Source organism: Eriocheir sinensis, chromosome 20 (genome assembly GCF_024679095.1).
Source record: "Eriocheir sinensis breed Jianghai 21 chromosome 20, ASM2467909v1, whole genome shotgun sequence".
Classification (NCBI taxonomy): domain Eukaryota; kingdom Metazoa; phylum Arthropoda; class Malacostraca; order Decapoda; family Varunidae; genus Eriocheir; species Eriocheir sinensis.
In genome coordinates, this window is record NC_066528.1 from 1059552 (window position 1) to 1085760 (window position 26209).

Genomic DNA, 26209 nt, shown 5'->3' on the forward strand with positions numbered 1-26209 from the left:
TAGCGTGAGGATTCGAACCCGCGTCGTCCATCACGCGGCGAATGTGGGTCCAGTACGCTATCACTTCGGCCACCGTAATAGTTCTTCAGAATCAGTGGTTAACTTTCCAAGAAAATTATTAATTAATTAAACGTATTATATTAATTCTCCATTAACTCTCGGCTCCGCCAAAAGTAAGTCATTCTGTAATGCTCAACTTTCTATAAACGACCGCACCCATACGCGTTTTCTTGTCTTCTTCTTGCTCTTCAGTGAGTGCAATAATAAATAAAACACAGAGGCCATTGCAGCAATCTCCGCACACACCGACATCCTGAGAACAACCCTGAGGGGTGGACAGGAAACATTATTTCCCGAGGGTATTCAAATGTATGCCAGTGGTTTACCGAAACACTTGGGAAACGTCTGGGATTCATTGTTGTCATACAAAGATTCCTGGTGTGGACGCACCTTAATGGAACCAGGAGTGAGGTTGTATTAGAAAGGGAAGGATAGGAAGAGCAGGGGATGAGGAGGAGATCAGGAACGATAGCAAGGAAGAGGAGGAGGAGGAAGAAAGGGATGAATAGGAGGAAGAGGAAGAGCAAAAGAGATAGCATTGGATAGGTCGTATTAGAAGAGAGAGGGAGGGGAACTAGCCAAGAGGAAGAGGGAAGGAGAGAGGAAGGGAGAGGAATAGGAAAAATAAACTATCAGAAAAGAGGAGCAGAAGAGGACAAGGATATATAGCTAGGAGGGAACAGACAAACATTGAAGAGACAGACAGGTGACGTTGTAAAAGGAAGGGACGAAGGGGAAGGGAACAGAAGGGGAGGGGAAAGGAAGGGAAGGAAAGGGGAACTGCAGCAGAGAGGAGGAGGAGGAGAGAAAAAAAAGTATATAAGGAGAGGGAAGGTAGATAGTGAGGGGAGAGGAGGAGTTGTAAAAGTAAGAGAAGGGAAGGGAAGGGGAGAGAAGAGAAGAGGAGGGTAACAGAAGCAGAGAGGAGGAAGAGGAGGAGGAGAGAAGAAAATATATAAAGAATGGGCAAGAAAACGGAAGGGAGAGAGACAAGGATGGGGAGGGAAGAGAAGGGAAGGAAAGGAAAGGGAAGGGGAATGGGAAGGGAAGAGAAAGGAAGGGAAGGGAAGGGAAGGGAAGGGGAAGGGGAAGGGGAAGAGAAGAGAAAGGAAGGGAAGGGGAGGGAAGGGAAGGGAAGGAAAGGGAAGGGAAGGGAATGGGAACGAGAAGGGAAGAGAAAGGAAGGAAGGAAAGGTAAGGGAAGGGAAGGGAAGGAAAGGAAAGGGAAGGCGCATAATAGGCCGAAGGGAAAGAAATGTGTGAATTTTCGTTGGAATCGGAAGTGTGTCAGATATTGGGGGTGGGGGGAGAGAGAGAGAGAGAGTGTGTGTGTGTGTGTGTGTGTGTGTGTGTGTGTGTGTGTGTGTGTGTGTGTGTGTGTGTGTGTGTGTGTGTGTGTATTTCCTCAGACACGCACAGAGAGCGGTTAAGGAAGATAATTCAGTTATGGCTCTACTTGTAATTTCTGACACACACACACACACACACTCTCTCTCTCTCTCTCTCTCTCTCTCTCTCTCTCTCTCTCCACACACACACCTCATATAATACGTATCCACTCCCTGCGCCACTAAATATTCAAGCAGCAAAACATGGTGCAAGAATGCTACGCCACAGGGACAGAGGTGGGGAGACGGGGCATTTCTGGCTACTCCTTCGTCGACTCGTGTTGGGCTCTGAAGGGTCTGTAGGTGAGCGTAGGTCCGTCTCTCTCCATCCGGTTTCTCGCGTCGACCCTCGATCGTTAGCTATAGAATGCTACGCTACAAGAACCGTGGTAGAGAGACGGGCATTTGTGGCTACTCGGACCTCGACTCGTGTTGGGCTCTGAAGGGTCTATATGTGAGCGTATGTCCGTCTCTCTCCAGCCATTTTCTCGTGTTGACCCTCGATCGTTCGCTAAGTCCTCATCCCCTAGTGTAAGAATGCTACGCCACAGAGGCCAGAATGGGGAGACTGGGATTTCTGGCCACTCCTTCGTCGACTCGTGTTGGGCTCTGAAGGGTCTCTCCTGCCGGTTTCTCGTGTAGACCCTCGATCGTTAGCTATAGCCTCGGTCCCTCCCACATCTCATCCTCCTCCTTTACGCTTTCATGCAATTTTGATCGACTTTCTTGGCCTTCATATGGTATTCTGGTGCACGTGACAGAAATGGTGTAATATATATCGTATGAGTTTGTGTGGGTTTGTTTGGGTGGGTCTGTGTTTGTGTGTGGGGGGAGTGTGTGTGTGTGAATGTGTGTGTGTGTGTGTGTGTGTGTGTGTGTGTGTGTGTGTGTGTGTGTGTGTGTGTGTGTGTGTGTTTATTTGTCTGTCTCTGTCAATCTCTATCTATCTATCTATATCAATTTTCTCTCTCTCTCTCTCTCTCTCTCTCTCTCTCTCTCTCTCTCTCTCTCTCTCTCTCTCTCTCCCACCACCCTAACACATTTCTGAAGACTCTGCTTCATGGCCGCGAAAGGACGCAAAGGAGGATCGAGGAGTGTGTGTTCCCAGTCCTGAGTGAAGGGAGTGAGTCACCGCCAATGGGATGCAACACAGGAGGCGAGGGATCAGTGCGCTGGTGACGGAGTGAAGGAGAGGAAAGCTGTAAGTGCGTGTTCTTCGTCTGTTAGTGAAGGGCAAGATCTTAGTGTATATATAGATCGTAGTGAAGGAGTAGGAAAAGAGAAAAGGAAGGAGACAAGGAAGAGGTAAGGAAAAGAACACTGAGAAGAGAAGGAAGAAGTAGGAAAGGAAGGAATAGGAAGCAGAGGAAAGCTTGAAGTGCTCGTCCTCATACTCAACGACAAGGCCATATGCTTAAAGAGGGAAAGATGCAGGAAGGGAAAGAGAAAAGGTAGAGCAAAACAGCAGGAAGAGATGATAAGATAGGGAAAGGAAGTAAGAAGAGGAGGAAGTAGGAGATTTTTTGTGTGTGTTTGTTAGGATAGGTAAGCGTGTGTTTGTTAGAATAAGTATGCGTATGTATATTTGTCTTTTTTTCGCCTTTGTTATATATTTGAGGTCTAGGGTTCGACTCCTTCATCTCTTCGATTCCCGGAGCATAAAGTTGTTTTTATTTGTCCGCCAATATTTCCGATCCTTTTCAGTTTGTACTCGTAAGGAAAAAGTAATACCACAGTCTGTTCCCGTAAAGAAAACAATAGCAGCACCACAGTTTATATTCGTACGTAAAAAAACATCACCACTGCCGTGTATATTTGTAAGGAAAACAAAACAAATTCCCCTCCACAGTTTATACTCGTAAAACAGCAACAACAACAACAACAACAACACAGTTTTGCACTCGTAAGGAAAATAACAACAACAACAACAACAACAACAACACTGAAAAGTTGAAATTTCGTTTGAATATATTTCGTTATTATGTTTTATTTTCCATTATTTCATTCTGTAAACTTATACTCAACTTTGCAATGTACTGTTTTTCATTATTGTGTGTATTGTGTGCGTACTAACTGGCACACTGATCTAGTGATCTAGTTCACCCTAATACCACTCTCAGACGCCGAGTCCTAACCCTGGCCGCTGCTGTTGTTGCCTTGGTCTGCCTGAGCCTCGCCGGGCCTCGCTTCCCTCCCTGCTTCCCTTCCCCGCGCGGCGCATTGATTATCACGCCCTGTAATTGTTGGGTATGAAACAGGAATCCAGCCTGAAATTTGCACTCCCATCACTGCTTAATCTTCAGTGCGATAGGAAGATTAGAACACTGTTAGGGTACTAGAATGGCTAGCTTACTCGTACTAGCGACAGGACGGTTATTGCATTGCTTAATCTTCTTTGCCAATGCGATAGGAAGATTAGAACATGTTTTGGCGACTAGGATGGCTTGCTTGTAGTACCGACAGGACAGTTATATCATTCTTTAATCTTCCAGCCGACACGATAGGAAGATTAGGGCACGTTTAGACTTCTACGATGGCTGGCTTCTTCAGCATTGAGAGATTGTGTTAATTTTATGGCCGACAAAGCACTCACTTAATGTAGTAGGATTATCGTCCATATTCTAAAAAGTTTTGGGCACCCATTATGACTATTTCCTAAGGCCACAGAGAAGATTAACCGGTCGTCCATGTTTTTTTTCCGTTCAAGATCCAGAAGCCGTGTAAAACTATCACCAGCATCACAAAACAGTCCATGAAAATCCCACCAACTTCTACGGGAGGCTTTTCAAACGGGGGAACTGAGTCGCTGATATGTTTAACTAGTTCCTCAGAGGCTGGGATAATCTTACCGCCAACAAAATACTCACTAAAGGCAATAGGATTAAGACCGTCTAGGCTACTGGTTCATTAGAGGTTGGTAGCATTAATCTTAGCGCCTATAAACCGCCCAATCAAAGCAGCAATAGGATTAAGATCGTCTAGGGTACTGGTTCATTAGAGGTTGGTAGCATTAATCTTACCGCCGACAATGCACTCATTCAAGGCAGCAATAGGATTAAGACCGTCCTGCCAACTGGTTCATCGGAAGACGGCCGTTAGCGCCACTCCTCTGCCTGGTGACTGCCAAGGCCCAAGCGAGGGAGAGCCGAGCTGTCCTTCATATCTTTTATCGATTACCTGCCACCGCCGCCATCGCCTTCTCCTGCAGCAGACTTTCCCTCCCTCCCATCACACTTTTCACCGTCCTGCCTTCGGTAAATATAGCGCCGAGGACTCCTTCCTTCTCTCCTCCCTCCTCCGCCTCTCTCGGGGATGCGGCGAGTGGTCCCCTTACACGCCCGCCGCGCCGCCACCGCCAGGCTCGTCACGCCTCGACTGTACTGCTGCTGTCGAGGTGATTTTCTTTGAAGCCGTTTCACAGTTCGATGTTACGGGTTTGTCAGCTTCAAGACCAAATATTAAAGACTAAACTGAAGACTGTACTAAATACTGCATTTCTTGTATAGTGTTTGGGATTCATATCGAAGGGAACACATTTGAAGAACTTTGCAGACAATCTCTTTAGTATCAGTTGCTGAGTAGAAAACCTGACCATTGTAGATTGTAGAGAGAGATTTAGAGAGAGAGAGAGAGAGAGAGAGAGAGAGAGAGAGAGAGAGAGAGAGAGAGAGAGAGAGAGAGAGAGAGAGAGAGAGAGAGAGAGAGAGAGAACAAACACACACAAATAATATTCACACCAGCATCAAGTATTCCTCGCCATTCCAGTCAGTGTATATCAACATCTATAACCACATGCAGGAACACAATTTCGGCCTTTTGAAGCTCACACCGACTCGTGATAAAGATGATCGGGAAAGAGTTACGTATTCGCAGTGGGTTCTAATTACATATTCTTTCTGCACTTCACTTTCATTTCTCTTTTTCTTTCACTTTCATTTCTTCTTTCTTTTTCTGCACTCTTTGGTCTATCGGCATCAGCGGCGGGCAGTGTTTTTCAATGCCCGCCGCTGATCGCTAATGGTAAAGGGTTTGTAATACTGAGCGGTGGGGCGGAGTGTTGGACCGTCGCTTCCGCTCACCTCACACACTCGCTAGGGATGCTGGGAGTGCGTGAGCAGTCCATGCTGCAGGTTTGGTAATGCTTCATAGACTCGCATTATCTCTTTTATCACGCCGGAATGGTTTTCTTTCATCATTTGCTTAATATCCGCGTCCGGTGCCTTAATGGGAGTGCGCTCGTTCATGTCATCCCGTTCTCTGCAGCGGGAGGCGTCTGGGTCTGAGCGATGGACATAAAAGGTCGGTATTATAAACCACTTTCGCTTCTCACATCAGTTATTTCTAAAGGTCAAAGAGGGGTCAGTCGGGTTATAATGAGTGTTTCTTTAGGTTCATGGTGCAGAAGGGTCAAACTACCACTAGGGTCATAAAACTACTCCTGGAAATGCCCACAGCTCCTACGAAAGCCTTGTCAAATATGTGTTCTTGGGCGACGAAATGTTTAATAATACGATCCAAAAGGTGAGCAGAGTGATGGCGTGCGTGGTTTGTGCCGCGCGGCGATGCTGGCGGCGCGTTGCAAGGTATGTGACGTCGCCGTGAAAAGGATCAGGAATTTTAACGTGGGAAGCGCGATGAGTTTGAGTAAATGATGATGCGAGAGGAAGAAGAGAGATAAATATTCACGTGTCCTCCACCATTAAGTAAGTCTCTTGTGCTGGCGGCCGCTGCTCCTCTGCTTCCTTGCGCTTCCTCCTCCTCCTAATCCTCTTCCTCCTCCCCTTCTTTCTCCTGCTAACCCTCCTCTTCCTCCTCCTCCTTATTCTCCTTCCCCTTCTTCCTCCCTCTGCTCTTGCTGTAGCCCTTTTCTCCTCCTCCTCCTCCTCCTCCTCCTCCTCCTCCTCCTCATCGTCCTCCTCCTCTGTTCTCCTCTTCGTTATTTTCTTTTATTCATTTAGTTTTTGTTTCATACTCTTCTTCCTCCTCCTCCTCAACCACACATACATCATGAATGGGAGACCTCTGCAAGCGATGCAGGAGGAAAAGGATCTTGGAGTCACTATCAGCAGTGACCTGAAACACGCGAATCACTGTAAAAAAGCATACAACAAAGCCAACACTATGCTCGGGTTCATAGCGAGGAACTTCGAGTGTAAAACGCCAGACGTGATGCTATCCTTGTATAATTCCATGGTAAGACCGCACCTCGAGTATGCAGTACAGTTCTGGTCTCCTAATTACAGAATGGACATTGATTTACTGGAAAGGATTCAGCGACGCGCCACGAAAATGATACCAACCTTAAGGGCTCAACCGTACGAGGAACGACTCAAGCGACTCAATCTCTTTACATTAGAGAAAAGACGCCTACGAGGAGATATGATTCAAGTCTTCAAGTATCTGAAAAAATTCAATAACGTCGATTACTCCAATTTCTTTGAATTGCAAACCAACCTAAGAACTAGAAATAACGGTTTACCCATTCAGTCTAGTCGATGTAACACAGACATCGGAAGGAGTTTCTTTTCAAACCGAGTCATCCGTCACTGGAACAATCTTCCTTCAGAAGTAGTAAATGCGAATACTATCAACTCCTTCAAATATAGAATCGACCGTCACTTCGCTGCGTCGGGAGTAAACTGAATATTGAGTTGCTTTCATCTGCTCCTCAATATCGAGGTGCTTTCATCTGCTCCTCAATGTCGAGGTGCTTTCATCTGCTCCCCAGGCCCCAGGCTGTCGAGCAGATTAAATCACCAAAGCGGGCAACCTCGTAATGAGCCAATAGGCTTTCTGTTGCCTGCGTTTCCATGTTTCCATGTTTCCTCCTCCTCCTCCTCCTCCTCCTCCTCCTCCTCCTCCTCCTCCTCCTCCTCCTCCTCCTCCTCCTCTTCCTCCTCCTCCTCCTCCTCCGTTGGCCATGATAATCTTATTTACATTTCGTTTTCATCGTTCTTTGTTTTTTTCTAACTTTTTCCAGGAAGGTGTTTTTTTTGGGGTTAATAAATTGGATAATCTTGTACGTCTGTTGCTCGTGTTTATTGTGTTTGTTTTTTAGTTTTGTTTTTCATGTTTTTTTTATTATTTTGTTTTTTGCTTCGCTTTTTCGGGTTTCTCTCTATTATTTTTTCGGTTTCTTCGATTCGTGTTTTTTTTCTTTTTGTTTCTTTTTTTCGTATTTTTCGCTTTTTCCTTTTTTTTCGTTTTTTTTCGGTTTCGTTTTCCTATTTTTTTGTTATTGTTTTTTTTTGTTTTTTCCTTTGTTCGTTTTTCGTTTTTGTTTTTGTTTCTTTTTTCTTTTTCCTGTTTTTCCGTTTTTTTTTTCTTGTTTTTCAGTTTCTTTTTTTTCTTGTTTTTCTGTTTCTTTTTTCCTTTTTCCTGTTTTTTCTGTGTTTTTCGTTTCATTTTCTTGTTTTTTTTGTTTGTTTTGTTTTTCCTGATTTTTTCTGTTTGTCGTTTTATTTTCCTGTTTTTTTCGTGTTTTTCGTTTTGTTTTCCTGTTTTTCGTTTTGTTCGTTTTGTTTTTCCTGTTTTTTTCTGTTTTCGTTTTTTTCGTTTTTCTATGTTTTTCGTTTTTCCTTTTCACTTTTTTTGTTTCTCCGTTACTTGTTTCGCAATATTTCTTGTATATTTCTTAATTTTCTTTTCCTGTTTTTTTCTTTCATTTTCCCCTTTTTTTTACAGGCTACGTTATGTCCGCCTCTTCTATGGTCCTTATATCCTTAATTGTGTTTCCGGTGTATTTTCTAAGGATTTATTTTCCTTATACTTTTAATTTCCTTTTCTTTATTTTCCTCTTCAATTTCCTATTAATTTCCATTTACCTTTTACAAGCTTACGTTATTTCCGTCCCCTTCTAGTTTCTTTGCGTCCTTAACGGTGTATTCTTCTCTAGTTTTTCATCATTATTGTTTTCCTTTCTCTAAATGTTCGCTTTTCCTTTTCCTCTTCCCTTTATTTTCGTTTTCAGTTCATTTTCTTTCTAATGTTTTTTATGACCTTGTATGTGTTCCTATGTATATTTTCTTTTATTTTTTTTAATTGTTCTTCTATTTTTCTTTAATCTGTCTCATTGAAAAAAAGCAGTCATAGGTGGTGATGGTGTATTCTTCTCTATAGTTTTTCATCATTATTATTTTCTTTTCTCTAAATTTTCCCTTTTCCTTTTTCTGTTCCCTATATTTTCGTTTTCCAATTCCTTTACTTTCTAATGTTTTTATGGCCTTGTATGTGTTCCTGTGTCCAGTCCAGTAGTGGGCGTGGGATTGCCTTTGTAACGGCTCCCACTTATGACTTACTCTTGATTCTTGATTCTTGATTCTTGGTTGGCGTTGTTGTGTCTTTTACTTTTGTTCAGTTTTCTTTTTTCTTCTGTTCCATATTGTTGTGATATATTTTTTTCTGTCTTCAATTTCTTCCAGAGTTAATGGTTGGATATATTTTTTTTAGTTTCTTTATTTGTTCTTCCATTTTTCTTTAATGTCTTACTTAAAAAAGGGGGTCGTGGGTGGAGGTGGTGCCCTGTTCCGCCCTTTTCTGTTCCGCCTCTTTTATCTCCCTTTTTCGTAATGGCGGCTCCCGATGAAAGCATTTATTTTTACCAGTCGCCGATTACATTTCCTCCGGCCCATATTTTTATTTTAAAGCTGGTAGTATTTTTGCACTCTCTCTCTCTCTCTCTCTCTCTCTCTCTCTCTCTCTCTCTCTCTCTCTCTCTCTCTCTCTCTCTCTCTCTCTCTCTCTCTCTCTCTCTCTCTATCTATCTATCTATCAATCTATCCATCTAAATATCTATCTTTCTGTCTCTTTCTCTCTCCTATCACATATCTATCCTTATTTTTCATTTACTCTTCTCTGTACATTTATCAGTGGTCTTCCCTTCAACATATAGATAACAGTTTTCTTTCCCTTATCCGTTCCCTTCTGCGTCCATCTACCGTCTCTCTCTCTCTCTCTCTCTCTCTCTCTCTCTCTCTCTCTCTCTCTCTCTCTCTCTCTCTCTCTCTCTCTCTCTCTCCGCTTATCTCTTTAACAGGCGCGTCGTTTCATCATGGTAAACTTTATGGCTTCATCTCCATCTGTTTCTCTTTTTTCTTTCTTTTTTTCTTCACTTTTTATGGTTTGATCTTCCCTTTGTCGTATTTCTGGGAGTGTGTGGGTGGGGGGGGGGGTTGTGTGTGTGTGTGTGGGGGTGTGCGTGTGTGTGTGTGTGGGGGAGGGGGGGTTGTGCGTGTGTGTGTGTGGGGGGGGGGGTATATGTGTGTGTGTGTGTGTGTGTGTGTGGGAGAGAGAGAGAGAGAGAGAGAGAGAGAGAGAGAGAGAGAGAGAGAGAGAGAGAGAGAGAGAGAGAGAGAAAGCTGAAGGTGTATAAATCGAATGGCAAGAAATAAGATTATACCAAAAAGTCTTCCAAGTGAAAACGATATAAAAGGAAACAAAAGCGAGGAAAAATAAATAAAGATAATAAATAAGAGATAAAATAAATGAAATTAAAATTGAAATAAAAAAAAAATAGAAATAAATGTAATAAAACAAAAAAATAGAAATAAATAATGAAAATAAATAAATAAATAAACAAAATAAAAATAAAAACTACAAAAGGAAAGAAGAGTGAGGAAGAATAATTAAAATAATAAATATAGAAATAATAAAATAAATAAGTAAAAAAAAAAAATTCAGTATATAGTTAAAAAGTTCCAACATTATTTTAATTACTAATGCTTGTGACTGTGATGGACGGATAATATTATTCCGATTAATTAAGGCCGCCGCATTAGCTAATTAGGGGAAGTCAGTGATGATGATGATACTAACACTAATGACAATGGCGATAATGGTTGCGTTAATAGAGAAAGTTCTGTAGCAATGCACGGCAGAGTTAGCATCACCGGTAATGTTATATGGAAACGGATTCTGGATGCCTTTAATTTCTCTCGCTTTCCTTTCTCTCTTTCCTTTTCTTTCCTTCCCTTCCCCTTTTTTCTCTTCCCTCTCCTTTCTCTTCCTGCAATTCAATTCTTTTCTATTTTTTCTTAACTTTTTTTTTCGGTTAGGTTAGGTTAGGTTAGGTTAGGTTAGGTTAGGCTAGGCTAGGATAGGTTAGGTTAGGTTAGGTTAGTTAAGACCCTAGCAAATACTCTCATAGGGAAAGATATCGGTGAAGTATTAAAACGTCAAATGTTTGGCTTAAAATCGTGTCTATCTGTCTGTCCGTCTGACTTTCTTTTTCTTTCTTTTTTCTTTCTTTTTCTCTATCTCTTTTTTTTCTTCCTTTCACCCTCATCCTTAACGCCTGTGATTCCTCTCCCCTTGTTTCCTCTTTTTCTTTCCTTTTTTTAATCTCTCTTTTTCTTTCTTTTTCTTTCTTTTTCCCTTTTTCTTTCTTCTTTTCACTCATCCTTAACTCCTGTGATTCCTCTCCCCTTGTTTCCTTTTTTTCTTTCCTTTTCTCAATCTTTTTTTTCTTTCCTTCTTTATCTTTCTTTTTCTTTCTTTCTCTCTCCAGCAGTCCCTCCTCTCATCCGTCTCTCTTTTTCCCTCTCATCTGTTTTTTCTTTCCCCCGGCGGTATCTTGCAACAATCCCCGGGGGTACTTAGTAAGAAGGCCCCAAGAAGAAGAAGAAAAGAGGGGACGAGGAGGAGGAGGAGGAGGAGGGAAAAGTGATCATCAGGGAATCAGGGAAAGCCTCATTGGTCTTCTTCAGTATTTGGATCTGGGCGTTGAGAGCTTCGGGAAGTTTTAAAGGAGTTGGCGGAGGGAGGTAAATCTTGAGAGAGAGAGAGAGAGAGAGAGAGAGAGAGAGAGAGAGAGAGAGAGAGAGAGAGAGAGAGAGAGAGAGTGTGTGTGTGTGTGTGTGTGTGTGTGTGTGTGTGTGTGTGTGTGTGTGTGTGTGTGTGTGTGTGTGTGTGTGTGTGTGTGTGTGTGTGTGTGTGTGTGTGTGTGTGTGTGTGTGTGTGTGTGTGGGTGTGTGTGTGTGTGTGTGTGTGTGTGTCAGTATAGTTTTTCGTGTTCATATCTATAAGACTTCATGATTTTCTGATGCCTGTGTGTGTGTGTGTGTGTGTGTGTGTGTGTGTGTGTGTGTGTGTGTCAATATAGTTTTTCGTGTTCATATCTATAAGACTTCATGATTTTCTGATGCCTGTGTGTGTGTGTGTGTGTGTGTGTGTGTGTGTGTGTGTGTGTGTGTGTGTGTGTGTGTGTGTCGCCCGTGTATGTGCGTGCATGTCCCCATCGCAAAAGGCAAGTTAAGGCCGCTGCCAGGAAGTCTTTACCGTCCGTCATGCTAGTGACCGTACTTTCCCCATCAGCTGGACGCGGCAATGGCTGGGGTAGGGTGCTTGGCCTCTACACGGTCCAATCAGCGCTAAGTTACTCCGCGTCCAGGGTTATACGGCAGCGGGAAGGTTGTCGGCTGGCTGGCTGGCCCTGCACGCGTCATTGCATTGGCTAATAGTTGCGTGCTGGAAATACGGCGCCGAATGGTGATGGCGAGAGCGTTAAGCGTCGACTAAATGGTATTGAGGGCGTTAGTTGATCAATATGACGCAATACTCGTACTTCTTTTCGTGGATAATGTGACGCAATACTTCTTAGTGGATATGCTACAGAAAAGCGTAATCTGTTCTATTTCTTAGCTTATATGAGGCAAAACAAGTTACACTCGACAAGCGCCATTAGACAATATTACCATCTTATAATTATACTTTAGTTCTCCTCCTCAATCAGTGGTAATATATGGTCTTTCCAATATAGATTATACAGAGGCTTTCCCTTTTAAGAGTAACTGATGGGTGTTTAGGTGTCATGGGGGCCCAGCGAGCATCCTTTCTTGTGTCACTTTTTCACCCTAAAGGAAACAAACGAAGAGGGAAACGAAATTATATAAAGAAAAATACTTGCAACGTGGTGACTGTGATGTAACACGAGAGGAATATAAGAGGCGATTTAGGCAACGATAGAGAACTTTTGATTGGTTTCGTGTCGGTTTCGCTGGTGTTCTAGAGAGCGGCTGAGGAGTAAAGTGATCGGCGATTGTGTGGCCGTCACTGATTCCGCCGCCGATCTAGGGATGATGAAGGACGCAAGGGAGAAGGTAACACTAGAAGAGGAAGATTGAAGTAACAGGAGTGGGAAGTTAATAATGGTAGTTCGAGGCTTATTGGACCTGTACTGTATTGTCTCTTTCTATCTATCTATCTATTTATTTATCTATCTATCTATCTATCTATTTATCTATCAATCTATCTATCTTTATTTCGCGAACATTGGAGAAGGAAGATAAAAGTGTAAGAGAATTGAGAATTTAATGACTGAAAAAAGCTATATGGGAAGAGAGAGAGAGAGAGAGAGAGAGAGAGAGAGAGAGAGAGAGAGAGAGAGAGAGAGAGAGAATCGTAAAAATAATCTAGTTCTATTTATTCTCCATTTATTTTCTGTACTGCGCACTTTAATATATATGAAACACACACACACACACACACACACACACACACACACACACTTACTTACACATGAATGAAAAATGGAGGAAAATGTAATATAACCTCAGAATATCAATGTTTTCATTCTCTCTCTCTCTCTCTCTCTCTCTCTCTCTCTCTCTCTCTCTCTCTCTCTCTCTCTCTCTCTCTCTCTCTCTCTCTCTCTCTCTCTCTCTCTCTCTCTCTCTCTCTCTCTCTCTCTCTCTCTCTCTCTCTCTCTCTCTCTCGAATCAGACAAGTTTCCAGACTCTCTCAATAAGTTTAAAAGTTGAATTGCTAACTTGCCGCTGACTCCTCCTCGCACGACCCTTCCCGGCCATGAAGAAAAACGACCTGCAAAGATTTTTTAAACTTTCCTCTCTGCCTCATTAGTCGAGTTGTGTCAAGTAGTAATGTAAGGAGGGAAGCACGGTGTCAGGAATGGTATTCTATGATTTTTTGTCTCGAATTTATATGATTTTTTATTTGTTTATAACAGCCTGACTTGTTTCCTGTATGGATTGTTATGTCTTGTAAGTTATTATAAGCTTTTTTTTATTTTCTGCCTTTTTTCGACGATTTCCTGCAATATTAAGTGTGTCTCTAATTAATATAAGCTTTTTAAGGAAACACTCTGCATTTGTTATTATATGATTTGCATAATAACTTGTTAGAGCGAATATTTTACTGCAATCACGGTGTTTAGAATGTTTATTTAGTGTTAGTTACGTTTTGAAATTATATTGTTTATTTTTATGAGGCTGTCCTGCAATTTTTAGATGATTATAATAAAAACTTTTCGTGATTTGCTAACTTTAAAAGATGGAGTTGTTTTTTAGTTCGAGTTTCGTAACTTTCTGATATCTCAAAGAAGTGCGCCACGCCTTTTGAAGTTACTTTTGCTGACTCTAATACCAGAATAAAGTGCGCCAAGCAAGAACTGAGTGAATATTCGCGACACTTACCTCTTGAAAACAATAACCAGGTCCTACATCACGCTATTGTTACCTCTCGCCCACACAGCAACAGTTACACGGGACGACGGGGGCCGGTGGTGTGGGATGGGGTGAGAAGGTACGGTGTGTGGGTCGGTAGGGTGATGGGGGGGGGGGGGGGGGGTTGAGGGATATTGGCGCCGAAACAACTCGATTATCTGTTGCCGCATTAAGTCCGTTCACTCTGTCTCGTCGTAAGCTATAATTGGTGTCACCAGGGATAATTATGCTTTCACGCGCCTGTGTTAATGGGACGCGTTACCGGCGGCGCCTTGTTAATACGATGATCGCCGCGGCCACGATTGGGTCCCTTCACGCCGGGGGACGAACCTGTTACTCCTAGTGTTTCCTTGGCGCGGAATGCTGAAGTTAAGCTGCAGAATTGCAAAGGTCGAATAGGAAAGAACGTTAAGCTGGAATTTACAGAGCTCTAGAGAGTGTTAAGCTTCATATTTTTTTTTCAAATATTCGTAATTTTATTCCATATTTATTAATGAAATATATGAAGGTGAAGTTTTTGTTTCTGTTTTTTAGTGCTTGGTGAAGGCTCCTTACATATAGCCATTACGTGTGGAGTGATGGACTGGCAAGACTGGACACAATGGCTTACGCCCGTTGCGGCTGACGGTCTGATAGCCACCTTTGTGTGTGTGTGTGTGTGTGTGTGTGTGTGTGTGTGTGTGTGTGTGTGTGTGTGTGTGGTATTATCATGTGCCGTGAGCTGGGTTGCTGGTCGGGGCGGGGTCAGGTGGGGTCGTGGGTCGCCTAGTTAATGGACGACCGCTGACTATCTCATCCTTTATGTAGGAGTGATTTGACCTTTCCGTGTGAAGCTCCCCCCCTCATCGTTCGTTCATGAGGTTGCCTAGTCTAAGAGGATTTATACAGATAGAGGGAGAAGAAGTGGAAACGGATAGATATTTAGGATTAATATTTACATGTTTACAATGCTCGGTCAGGCTAGCGTGGCGCCCACGCCACGATGAAAGTAAAACTCTATGTACAAGGATGGCCGGCCCAAATGAGGTATAGAAAGTATGAAGACGAGAAAGGAAGTACACAGTATAAGGGAAGGGAAAAAAAAAATAATGAATGGGTTACAGGATCATAAGCCCATAAGGGACAAATAGCAGTTAAATGTAAGTTAAACAATTGTCACATGGTTACATTACCTAGAGTAATGGTGTATAAACAAATAGAGACAAGTGCACAAAAAAAAATCCTAATATCTAAACTCCCGGGAGAATGAGCTATTAACTAAATATAATATGATAAATAATATATAATAGAAAATACTATCATGATCATGTATTAAATGGTATGGTTATACATACATGGTTTAGTTAAGTTAAAATATGGAAACAAAAAAATGGTGGTATATGGATATATAGGTGTATATAGAAATGGCAAATAGATACATATCACAGAGGACTTGCATTTTATTTAGTTATTGTAAAGAAATTATCCTGTCCTCTGGTTAGGGATAAATGTTATATGAAGATATTTATGCTCAATGAGAAAAAGATATTATAGGACAATGGGAACATGGTCTATGCCGTTGCTGGCTGTAAGGTGCGCTGGAGGATGGCTCGACGCAGGAAGGCGTAGCGGCGGTGGAAGACACAAATGAGTAGGGTAGCTAGGATCACAGTGAGCGTGAAGACTGTAGTCAGTGACGCGAGGATGGGGTATACAGTGTCGGGGCGAAGGTCTGGCCATATGGTGAGAGATGAAATGGGTTGTAGGGTGATGTTTGGTGCAATGAGTGTGGGTAAGGTGTCTCCTAGTGGGTGTAAGGGTTTGAGTTGTAGGGGAGTTGTTGGTGCCGGCAGGTTAAAGGGTTTGAGGTTGTAGGTATGAAAGGTTTGGTTGAGCAATAAATGGTTAGATTGTTTAGTTGTCAGGTTGTGGGATGTGAGACTGCAGGCCTCCAAGATGACAAAGGAGCCGTGGACAACGGTGTTGCTAGGTCGGGATCCAGGGCAAGTGACTGTAAGAGCATTGGAATGATGGAAATAGAAGTACCGCCAGGGTTTCACTCTAAGGTGGAAGATGGTGGTATCCTCGACTGGGGTGAAAACACATAGAGATTCAATTGGGGAGTTTCTAACTAGACCCATCTCACAAGGATAATTGCTGGTAGGCAAAAAGACGTACTGGTAAGCAGGGCAAAGGTACATCTGGAATCGGGTGATATGGCAATCATGAAAGTCAGCTGGAAAAGCAATGTGCATGAATTCTGATGAAACCAAGAGAGTGGTATGAGATGTAGATAGTTGGTAGATGGAAGAATTGACAACTGTAGGGAATGGATGAATGTGATAGATAGTGAACAGTTAAATTGCACGGAGACACTCTTCAAAGAGTTACAAAAGGAAGAACCCCTACCAAAAGGTAGAACCCTTTTCAAACACATCAGTCCCCTGTCGGGACGAGAGCCACCAACAGAACCCACATCCTCAGCGGTGAGGGGCGTCAAAATTCAGAGGGGGCGTCCCCAAAGTCGCTCCCCGGCCGGAGCTCAGACCCCTAGGAACCGCTCTGCCACACCCCGCGGCCGCCGCCCTTACAATAGAGGCAGGGGTCGCGGGCGTGGCTATAACACTCAATATTGTTACAACTGCAGAATCACAGGACACCATACACGTAATTGCTGGTACGGCAGCAACACCCAACAGTCAAATCAATATTGTTCCCACCATAAGACATCAGGCCATAACACCAAGGATTGCCGCGCGAGGCCCCGGGGAGGTACCTCGTCGGGGGAAGCCTCGCGCGCCACGTCTCCCGCAATAACATAGGCTCAGGTACAAAATCACACCAGGTGTGTGGTATTCATACAACACCCCCAACCCGCACACCTTTAAACAAACCAAGTACATCCACAGCTCATTTTGACATTGAAGCCCAACCTACGGATGTTGAAACCACTACCATGAAACACCATCGCATCGCTCTTTATCCCCAATCCTCCCTTGCCATGACTGTCCCTGCTCAGTGTAATGGTCACCAAATTAGTGTTTTCATGGACACAGGGGCATGTCCCAATATCATAAACATCGGTACATTGCGTGCTTTACATGACGCAAAGACAACCTTGGTATTGGAACCTCCCTGCCTAAAATTAAGTGGACTAGATGACACATCATTTAAAGTAGTTGGACACAGCCCCTTGTCTATCCAGTTGGCTAACTCCCTGTCCCCGATAACAGCCACCTTTCATGTGTGTCATGGTTTGAATATCCCAGGTGATATTCTTTTGGGTCTTCAATCTATGCGGGAACACTGCTTATCCCTAGCTCCAGCAGAAGATTGTGTTTACCAACATGAAACACCAATTAGGACACTCACGGCCCCAAAGCCATTATTGTGCACTTCTCCCTCCGCCGATGGAGAATATACTCATCTTTCTAGCGTGGCCCAGCGGTCACTGGTTGATAATTCATCTCCAGCAGTGCATGTTATTAAGGAACAAAGTGCATCATCCTCCAATACATTACCTCCCTCTCCCTCTTCTTCCTCTTCGCAAGAGCATTTAAGGGTCCACGGCGTTCTGGCGAATGACGTCACGTTAGAAGGACGTGGATCAGCTATGCTTCAAATGCGTCTTGCTGGTATAAGTGATGAATGTGAGGCTATCTGTATGAGTGAGAGCTTGACGATGAAAGCCATGACTATGGAGGATGCACTTTGCAAAGTAGATAAAAATGGTCAAACCTTCCTAATAATGCACAACTCATCCCCATACGTACGCAAGTTCCGTCAAGGGACATGCGTCGTTGACTTTGAAGTTCTACCTGAACGCATAGGTAGCGTACAGGAATCAGGGATCATCTCTCCCTCTGAGATCTTGCGGAGTGATCATCATAAACAAAAAGTAAATGATTATCTAGCTACTCATCTCGAAGATCTGGCTTTTCCAGAAGCAAGGGAGAAATTGCACAACCTACTAGAGACATACCACTCCATTGTCAGTCTGCCGGATGATCCTATTGGATCCACAAATGTTTTAACACATACAATACCGGTTGATCCCAATACCAACCCCATCTATGTGCCTGCATACAGAACACCACACTCTCAAAGAGCTATCCTAGATACTGCAGTTAAAGACATGTTAGCATCAGGTATCATAGAACACACTACTTCTCCCTGGAACTTTCCCATTTTCCTTGTGAAGAAGAAAAACGGCCAATTTCGGCCAGTTGTAGACTACAGGAAACTAAATGCTGTTTCGCACCCTCAAAGATACCCCTTACCTCACTTGCAGGATATTTTATGCAGCATGGGCACCAACAACAAGGTTTTCACGACCTTAGATTTAGCAAGTGGCTATTGGCAGGTAGACCTCGATGAGCATAGTAAACCGCTTACAGCCTTCTCTACCCCTTCGGGTCACTGGCAGTTTCGTAAACTCCCCTTTGGAGTTAGTGGTGCGCCACTAACGTTCCAAAGGCTAGTCAACAAAGTCTTGCATGGCCTCCTTGGCAAACAGGTTTTCGCCTTTATAGATGACATCATCATAGTGTCACAGGATGTCGACTCACACATTACCTTACTACAAGAAGTATTTAATCGCCTTTACCAGGCAGGTCTAACTCTGCGTTTCCCAAAATGTCATTTTTTGCGTCCAAGCATCACATACTTAGGCCATGTACTAGATCAGAATGGTGTACATACGACTCCTGACAAAGTCAAGGCTATTTTTAACTATCCTGTGCCAACAGACGTGAAATCTGTCCGCTCCTTCCTAGGACTGTCCGGGTACTATCGATCCTTTATCAAGGACTATTCACGCATTGCAAGACCCCTCACTCAACTTTTGCGCAAAGACTCCACATTCTTTTCTAAGTGTTCGCTGTGGTATATGCTGTTCTTGCCCCTCTACTATTACTCTAACTAAATTATTGTAAGACATTTCTACCTGGTTCTCCTGGCTCTCCAATCCGCAGTTCTGGCCCTCATGAATCCCTAAATTATCCCAGTTTACCCCTTCAAGATGTCTTCGAAGCCCCTCGTAGTTTGCTCTTCTAAAATCTGGCACTAACACTGGGTTTGGATCGCGGGTTACCGCCCAGTCTAAGCTAAAACGAACCGTTCTGTGATCACTATTTCCTAACTCTCCGCCCACCTCCAACTCACGTAGCAAGTTCCCATTATTGGTTAGGACTAAGTCTAATATGTTATCTCCTCTGGTAGGCTCAGTAACTACCTGCTTAAGGAAATTATCTTGTATAACTTCAAGAAAGTCCTCGGCTTCCAGGTCACCCACTAGATCTTCCCAGTCTATATTCCTATAATTAAAGTCCCCCATTACGCAGACATTTCTACTCATACTCGCCCTGCCAATCTCCTGTAGTAATATACTCGTGTCCTGCCTGTTAAGGTTGGGTGGCCTGTATATAACTCCTAGAGTTAGTTTTTCTTTCCCTTTGTAAACGTCCACCCAAACTGATTCTGAATCCATGTTAGTTTTGACTGAGTTGTTAACTAAACATTTAAGTGAGTCTTTAACATATAGCGCAACTCCACCTCCCTTTCTGCCCCTTCTGTCTTTGTGAAACATCTGATAACCCGTTATTTCAAATTCTGACCTAAAATTTCTATTAGCAAAGTCTATCCATGTCTCAGTGATCGCTATTATGTCAAAATTTTCTGAACAAGCTTCACCCCTTAGTAAGTCTATCTTGTTTCTGAGGCTCCTGCTGTTAGTATAGAAGATTCTTAGCCCGTCCTCTGTTACTCCTCTAGAATTACTTCTAAGCTGCCTGGTTATATTATGAGCTAGATGTCCCTCCCATTACTCCTCCCATTGCCCCATTACTCCTCACCTCGCGTATACTTAAAATTCCCTCAGGGTACCAAGTGCTCGCTCAAGGGAGTCTGAGAGAGCCTCAACACCCTTGAACGTCAAGTGTATCCCGTCACGGGCGTAGAGGGCGTCGTTGCCAAAGAAGAGGTCCCAATTGTCGACGAACAGCCACCCATTGCGCTCGCAGTGCTCAGCAAGTCTGCTGTTCACTGCTATCGCCCTGGACAGCCATCCATCGCCAACGCCCTCCTTTGAAGGACGCCACACACTACTGGTGACCCACCATCGTCACGTATACTGCCTAACATTTCTCTAAAACGCCTGATAAGGTCCTCGCTTGGCACACGAGAAACGTCGTTTCCGCCACAGCTGAGAAAGACAATGGGGTTCGATCCCTCGCTTGCCATACACGCCTCAATCCTGTCTGATATATGGCCCACCCCTGCCCCTGGGAAACACACCCTTGTCCTGTTCTTATCCTTGGAGCAAAAATACCTGTCAACATAACGAACCTGACTATCACCAACAACAAGAACCCGACGGTCGGAAGGGGTGCCAGGAGGGGTGGGTGAAGGGGAGGGAGAGCGGGAAGGAGGGAGGGACCTGCTGTGAAGAACGAGGAGAAATTGTGGAAGAGGTGGAAGGTGGAAAGGGGGAGGAGGAGGAGGAAGAGGAAGAAGGAGAAAGGGAGGGTGAGGTGGTGGAGGGAGGAACGGACGAGGAGAGGGAGGAGGAAGAGGGGAAAAGGGAAGGTAAGGGACAGGTGTTGGAGGGAGGGACGAGCGAGGAGGCGGAGGACAAGGAGGAGGAAGAGGGAGGAGGAGGAGGAGGGAGAGGAGGGAAAAGGGGAGAGGGGGACGGAAGAGGAAGGCGAGGAATTTGAGGCGGAGGAGGAGGGAGGGGGAGGAGGAGGAGGAGGAGGAAGGAGGAGGAGTAGGTGAAAGGGAGAGTGAGGTGGGGGAGGGAGGGACGAGGAGAGGGAGGAGGAAGAGGGGGAAGGGGAAGGTGAAGGACAGGTGTGCGAGGGAGGGACGAGCGAAGAGCCGGAGGAAGAGGGAGAGGAGGAGGAGGAGGCGGAGAGGGGAGAGGGGGGACGGAGGAGGAAGGCGAGGAGGAGGAGGAGGAGGAGGAGGAGGAGGAGGAAGAGGAGGAAGAAGAGGAGAAGGAGGGGTGGGAAGCGGGGAGATCGGAGATGGTCGAGGAGGAGGAGGAGGAGGATGGGAGGGGCTGCTGTGTGGGTGAAGACAATACTAGAGGGGAGGAGGACGAGGAAGAAGAGAAAGAGGAAGGGGAGGAGGACGAGGAAGAAGAGGAAGAGGAAGAGGAAGGGGAGGAGGAGGAGGCGGGGCTTGTTGCTGCTGCACTAACCAGTAAGTGTACCTGGGCGGCGAGAGTCGTAACCCTATTCTCTAACTCTATGATCCTCTGATCATCCTTCTGAGTCTTAACGCAGAACCTACAAACGTCCTTGGAAAGAAAGTACTGTTTGGCCATGCGAAGGCCACACCCAGAACAACGCTTGAGGGACGTCATGGTGAAGATATGGGCGAGGCAAGACGGAAACAATTAGGCGCGTTAAGACGATAACAAAATACGCAGCTGCGGTGAGGTCGTCAGGTCAAAAATGTGTATCTAGGAAAACAAACCACAGCTGCTGTGAGGTCGCAGTCAGGTCAATTCCCCGGGGAAAAGGGTGTGTCTCGGGTAAAAAGGCGCGGTTATTTCTACCCACCAAGACAAAACATAGGCCAATATTAATATACTGAGAAATCACTTATGTAAAGAAGATAATAACTGTGTTCACTAGGTTTGCGCGGAAAGTGGATTATCTAGTGTTTTTGTGTGGACTTAGAAATTAACGTGGCTTGGCGCGCCTGATTCACGTAGTCCTATTATCACAGCACAGTAAAGTATCCTAATAATAGAAGGAGAAGAAAACACAAAAGCAATATAAAAAACACAAAAGCAATATAAAACCGTGTAGCACTGGGTTCGCGTGAAAGAATGTTGAATTTAGTGTAGATGTGGGAAGCTTAATACACTTGTCCTAGGAGTAACTGTGGATCACTATCTAACTAAGTAAATACTAAATCAGAACACTTAGCGGTCTGTAGTAGAAGGCAGGGTAATCCTCCTGGTTTTGTAGTCCTCCAGTACAGCAGCAGTTCACAGAAGCACAGAACGCCTCACACCGCGAAAGCAGAGGAAAACAGAGGAAAGAGCGAGTTGGCACCACACAGCAGCGGGGCAAAGTCACGTGTGAACCCAAGGAAGGTCGCGCGCTGACTCAAAGCAGAATCAAAGCAGAATCAAACTACAGTACTACCCACCTTGAGGCCCTTGCGGTCGTGTGGGCATTACGTCATTTTCGTGACATCATTTATGGCTACAATATCCATGTCAGAACCGACCACGCAGCCGTGGTGGAATTATTCAATACTAAAACCCTCACGGGGAAATTGGCCCGATGGAGCCTCATTGTCCAAGACTTTAATCCCTCATTTGCTCATGTCCCTGGAGCAGTAAATCATGTAGCGGACGCCCTATCCAGAAATATCGGCGCGATAATGGACATGGATGTTGATCATTTTGAAGACCCAAGTCGAACTCATGACCCAACTTTGAATGATTCCATACGCGCAGCGCAACAAACAGATAACTTCTGTCAACCCATCCTATACTATCTGCAGAGTGGCGACCCCAATTCCTTGCCAACGCTACCTGTACCCTTAACTGACTTTGATCTCAACGACGGCATCCTCGTCAGGAATACGTACATCACAACTAAATACGGTCCGCATAGGGAAGTTACACAAATCGTCGTACCAGAAAGCCTAGTCTCTATGATCTTGCATAACATACATTCTTCCCCTCATGCAGGACATCCTGGAAAAAGTAGAGCTTTGATGCAAGCCCGTTTGTTATATTATTGGCCACGTATGCGGCTCGACATCATTGATTACATCAACAACTGCCACACTTGTGCAGAAAATTATGGATCCATTACTCAGCAAGTCCCCATCAAAAGCTATCCCATACCTTTAGAGCCATGGGATACCATTGCTATTGACCTATTAAAATTACCCCAAACTACTGAAGGCCACAAATACCTATTGGTTGCCATTGATCATTTCAGTCGTTTCTCGGTTCTAGTTCCCATAGTGGACAAGCAAGCAACTACTGTGGCTAAAGCTCTCATTGATGAAGTCTTTTGTAAATATAACACCCCTAAAGTCCTCATCTCAGATAATGGCACAGAATTTAACAATAAAATCTTGGAGGCAATCTGCAGGGAATACCAAGTTGATAAGGTAAATACCATGGCTTATCATCCAGCTTCCAATGGCATGGTCGAGCGACACAATCGCAAAATCATTCAGACACTTCGCTCTCTGGTCGGTGATGTCTCAGTAACTTGGCACGAATGGATGCCTCAGGTAATGGCTTCTCTTAACTCATCTCTCCATAAATCAATAGGTGACACACCTCACTTTGTCATTTTTGGCCAGGACCATCGATTGCCATACTCATTCCTCCTCAAAGAGGACACACCCATCTATAATTTTGATGACTACGTTCGAGTCAAAGGGACAGACTTCCAGAAGATCTATAAACGGGTTACCTCCAACATCGAGGATAGCAAGGCTGCCATGAATGCGTCACAATGGAAATCAGCAACCGACAAATTATTGGTCATAGGGGACATTGTCTATTTAAAAATTCAGGAACCCATAAACAAACTAGCACCTCGCTTTGAGGGACCATACCGCGTACTGGCCTACGACAAGGGGAATAAGGTCAAGATCCGCCACCTGACTACCTTGGAAACAAAGCTTGCACACCTAGACCACCTAAAACGCACTAACCGACCTTCTTCCTCAACCTGTGAGGCGTCGACCCCTGCGCCTGACGACCCTCTAACGACACCGACAAATACTCCAGGCCCAGCTGAGGTGGACACTACCAACGACTACAGGAAGAAACTAAGATCATACACATCTGCAAACTGATGCATTTGTACGGAGAACCATCTTCATCCCTTAGTGTCCCTTCTCTTCTCTCACACTTTTTTTTTTACCTTATCCATCCACTAACCACTTTCTATTCTCTCACCCAGTTGCGATGCTACTCCCTTGCCTATGTGTCTTGGGAGGTGTTCTCCTGGTCCTCCCCACAAATGCCACGAAGCAGCCCTCATATGAACAACACCTACGTGTGGGGGCAATCGTGGAGCCAGACGGCCCCGTGATGGTGGTGGAGGACGTGGTCGATGTCCGCATTACCCTATGCGATTTTCAAAAGCTGGAGCGACTCCATATACCCCAGTTCCGGCGCCAGATCCAGCAAGCGGAAGCGGTTCTCCAGCAGACATCGGACACAGTTCATAAACTAAACCATACACTCACGCTGACATATTTCTCTACTCTCATGCTATCTTTCCTAAATATCCAACAATCCTTTGATAGTCTGCTAGAATGGACCCCTTTTTCAACTTACCTTAAAACACCAGTAGCCCACGCCAGGTCCAAGCGTGGTCTCATCGACATTGGTGGGAGATTGTTAAAAGGCCTCATTGGTACAGCTACAGAAGCCGATGTTGCTGAAGTTCACGATCAGTTAGACAAATGGGGTACTATTATGAATAACCAGGCCATTGTTCTCAGTTCCCAAAACAAAGCTATTGAGAAGGTTGTTAGGACTCAAAAAGTTATCATAGACCGCCTCAACAACTTCACATCCCTCATAACCCAGCTTCAGCAGGTCCAACACCAGTACTTATTGGCTCACCATTTGGCTTTAATGGCAGCAAACCTCAGAGCTGTCTACCTTGCAATCACAAATTTTAAATTAGCACTGCAGGACACATTTACACTGCTCAGAGACGTGTTAGATGGTGTTGTAACCCCCTCCCTTCTCACCCCTACCGAACTTATGCATGTCATTGATTGGGCCAGAACAGAAAAAGGCTTAACTCCTGTTTTCAGTGAGACCCAGGTTCAATATTATTATCCCTACATGGAGGCAACATTGACTACAGATAGTGCATATACCCTTTAGGTCGCCAGATATGTTCACTATCTATCACATTCATCCATTCCCTACAGTTGTCAATTCTTCCATCTACCAACTATCTACATCTCATACCACTCTCTTGGTTTCATCAGAATTCATGCACATTGCTTTTCCAGCTGACTTTCATGATTGCCATATCACCCGATTCCAGATGTACCTTTGCCCTGCTTACCAGTACGTCTTTTTGCCTACCAGCAATTATCCTTGTGAGCTGGGTCTAGTTAGAAACTCCCCAATTGAATCTCTGTGTGTTTTCACCCCAGTCGAGGATACCACCATCTTCCACCTTAGAGTGAAACCCTGGCGGTACTTCTATTTCCATCATTCCAATGCTCTTACAGTCACTTGCCCTGGATCCCGACCTAGCAACACCGTTGTCCACGGCTCCTTTGTCATCTTGGAGGCCTGCAGTCTCACATCCCACAACCTGACAACTAAACAATCTAACCATCTATTGCTCAACCAAACCTTTCATACCTACAACCTCAAACCCTTTAACTTGCCGGCACCATCAACTCCCCTACAACGCAAACCCTTACACCCACTAGGAGACACCTTACCCACACTCATTGCACCAAACATCACCCTACAACCCATTTCATCTCTCACCATATGGCCAGACCTTCGCCCCGACACTGTATACCCCATCCTCGCGTCACTGACTACAGTCTTCACGCTCACTGTGATCCTAGCTACCCTACTCATTTGTGTCTTCCACCGCCGCTACGCCTTCCTGCGTCGAGCCATCCTCCAGCGCACCTTACAGCCAGCAACGGCATAGACCATGTTCCCATTGTCCTATAATATCTTTTTCTCATTGAGCATAAATATCTTCATATGCCATTTATCCCTAACCAGAGGACAGGATAATTTCTTTACAATAACTAAATAACATGCAAGTCCTCTGTGATATGTATCTATTTGCCATTTCTATATACACCTATATATCCATATACCACCATTTTTTTGTTTCCATATTTTAACTTAACTAAACCATGTATGTATAACCATACCATTTAATACATGATCATGATAGTATTTTCTATTATATATTATTTCTCATATTATATTTAGTTAATAGCTCATTCTCCCGGGAGGTTAGATATTAGGATTTTTTTTGTGCACTTGTCTTTATTTGTTTATACACCATTACTCTAGGTAATGTAACCATGTGACAATTGTTTAACTTACATTTAACTGCTATTTGTCCCTTATGGGCTTATGATCCTGTAACCCATTCATTATTTTTTTTTTTCCATTCCCTTATACTGTGTACTTCCTTTCTCGTCTTCATACTTTCTATACCTCATTTGGCCCGGCCATCCTTGTACATAGAGTTTTACTTTCATCGTGGCGTGGGCGCCACGCTAGCCTGACCGAGCATTGTAAACATGTAAATATTAATCCTAAATATCTAT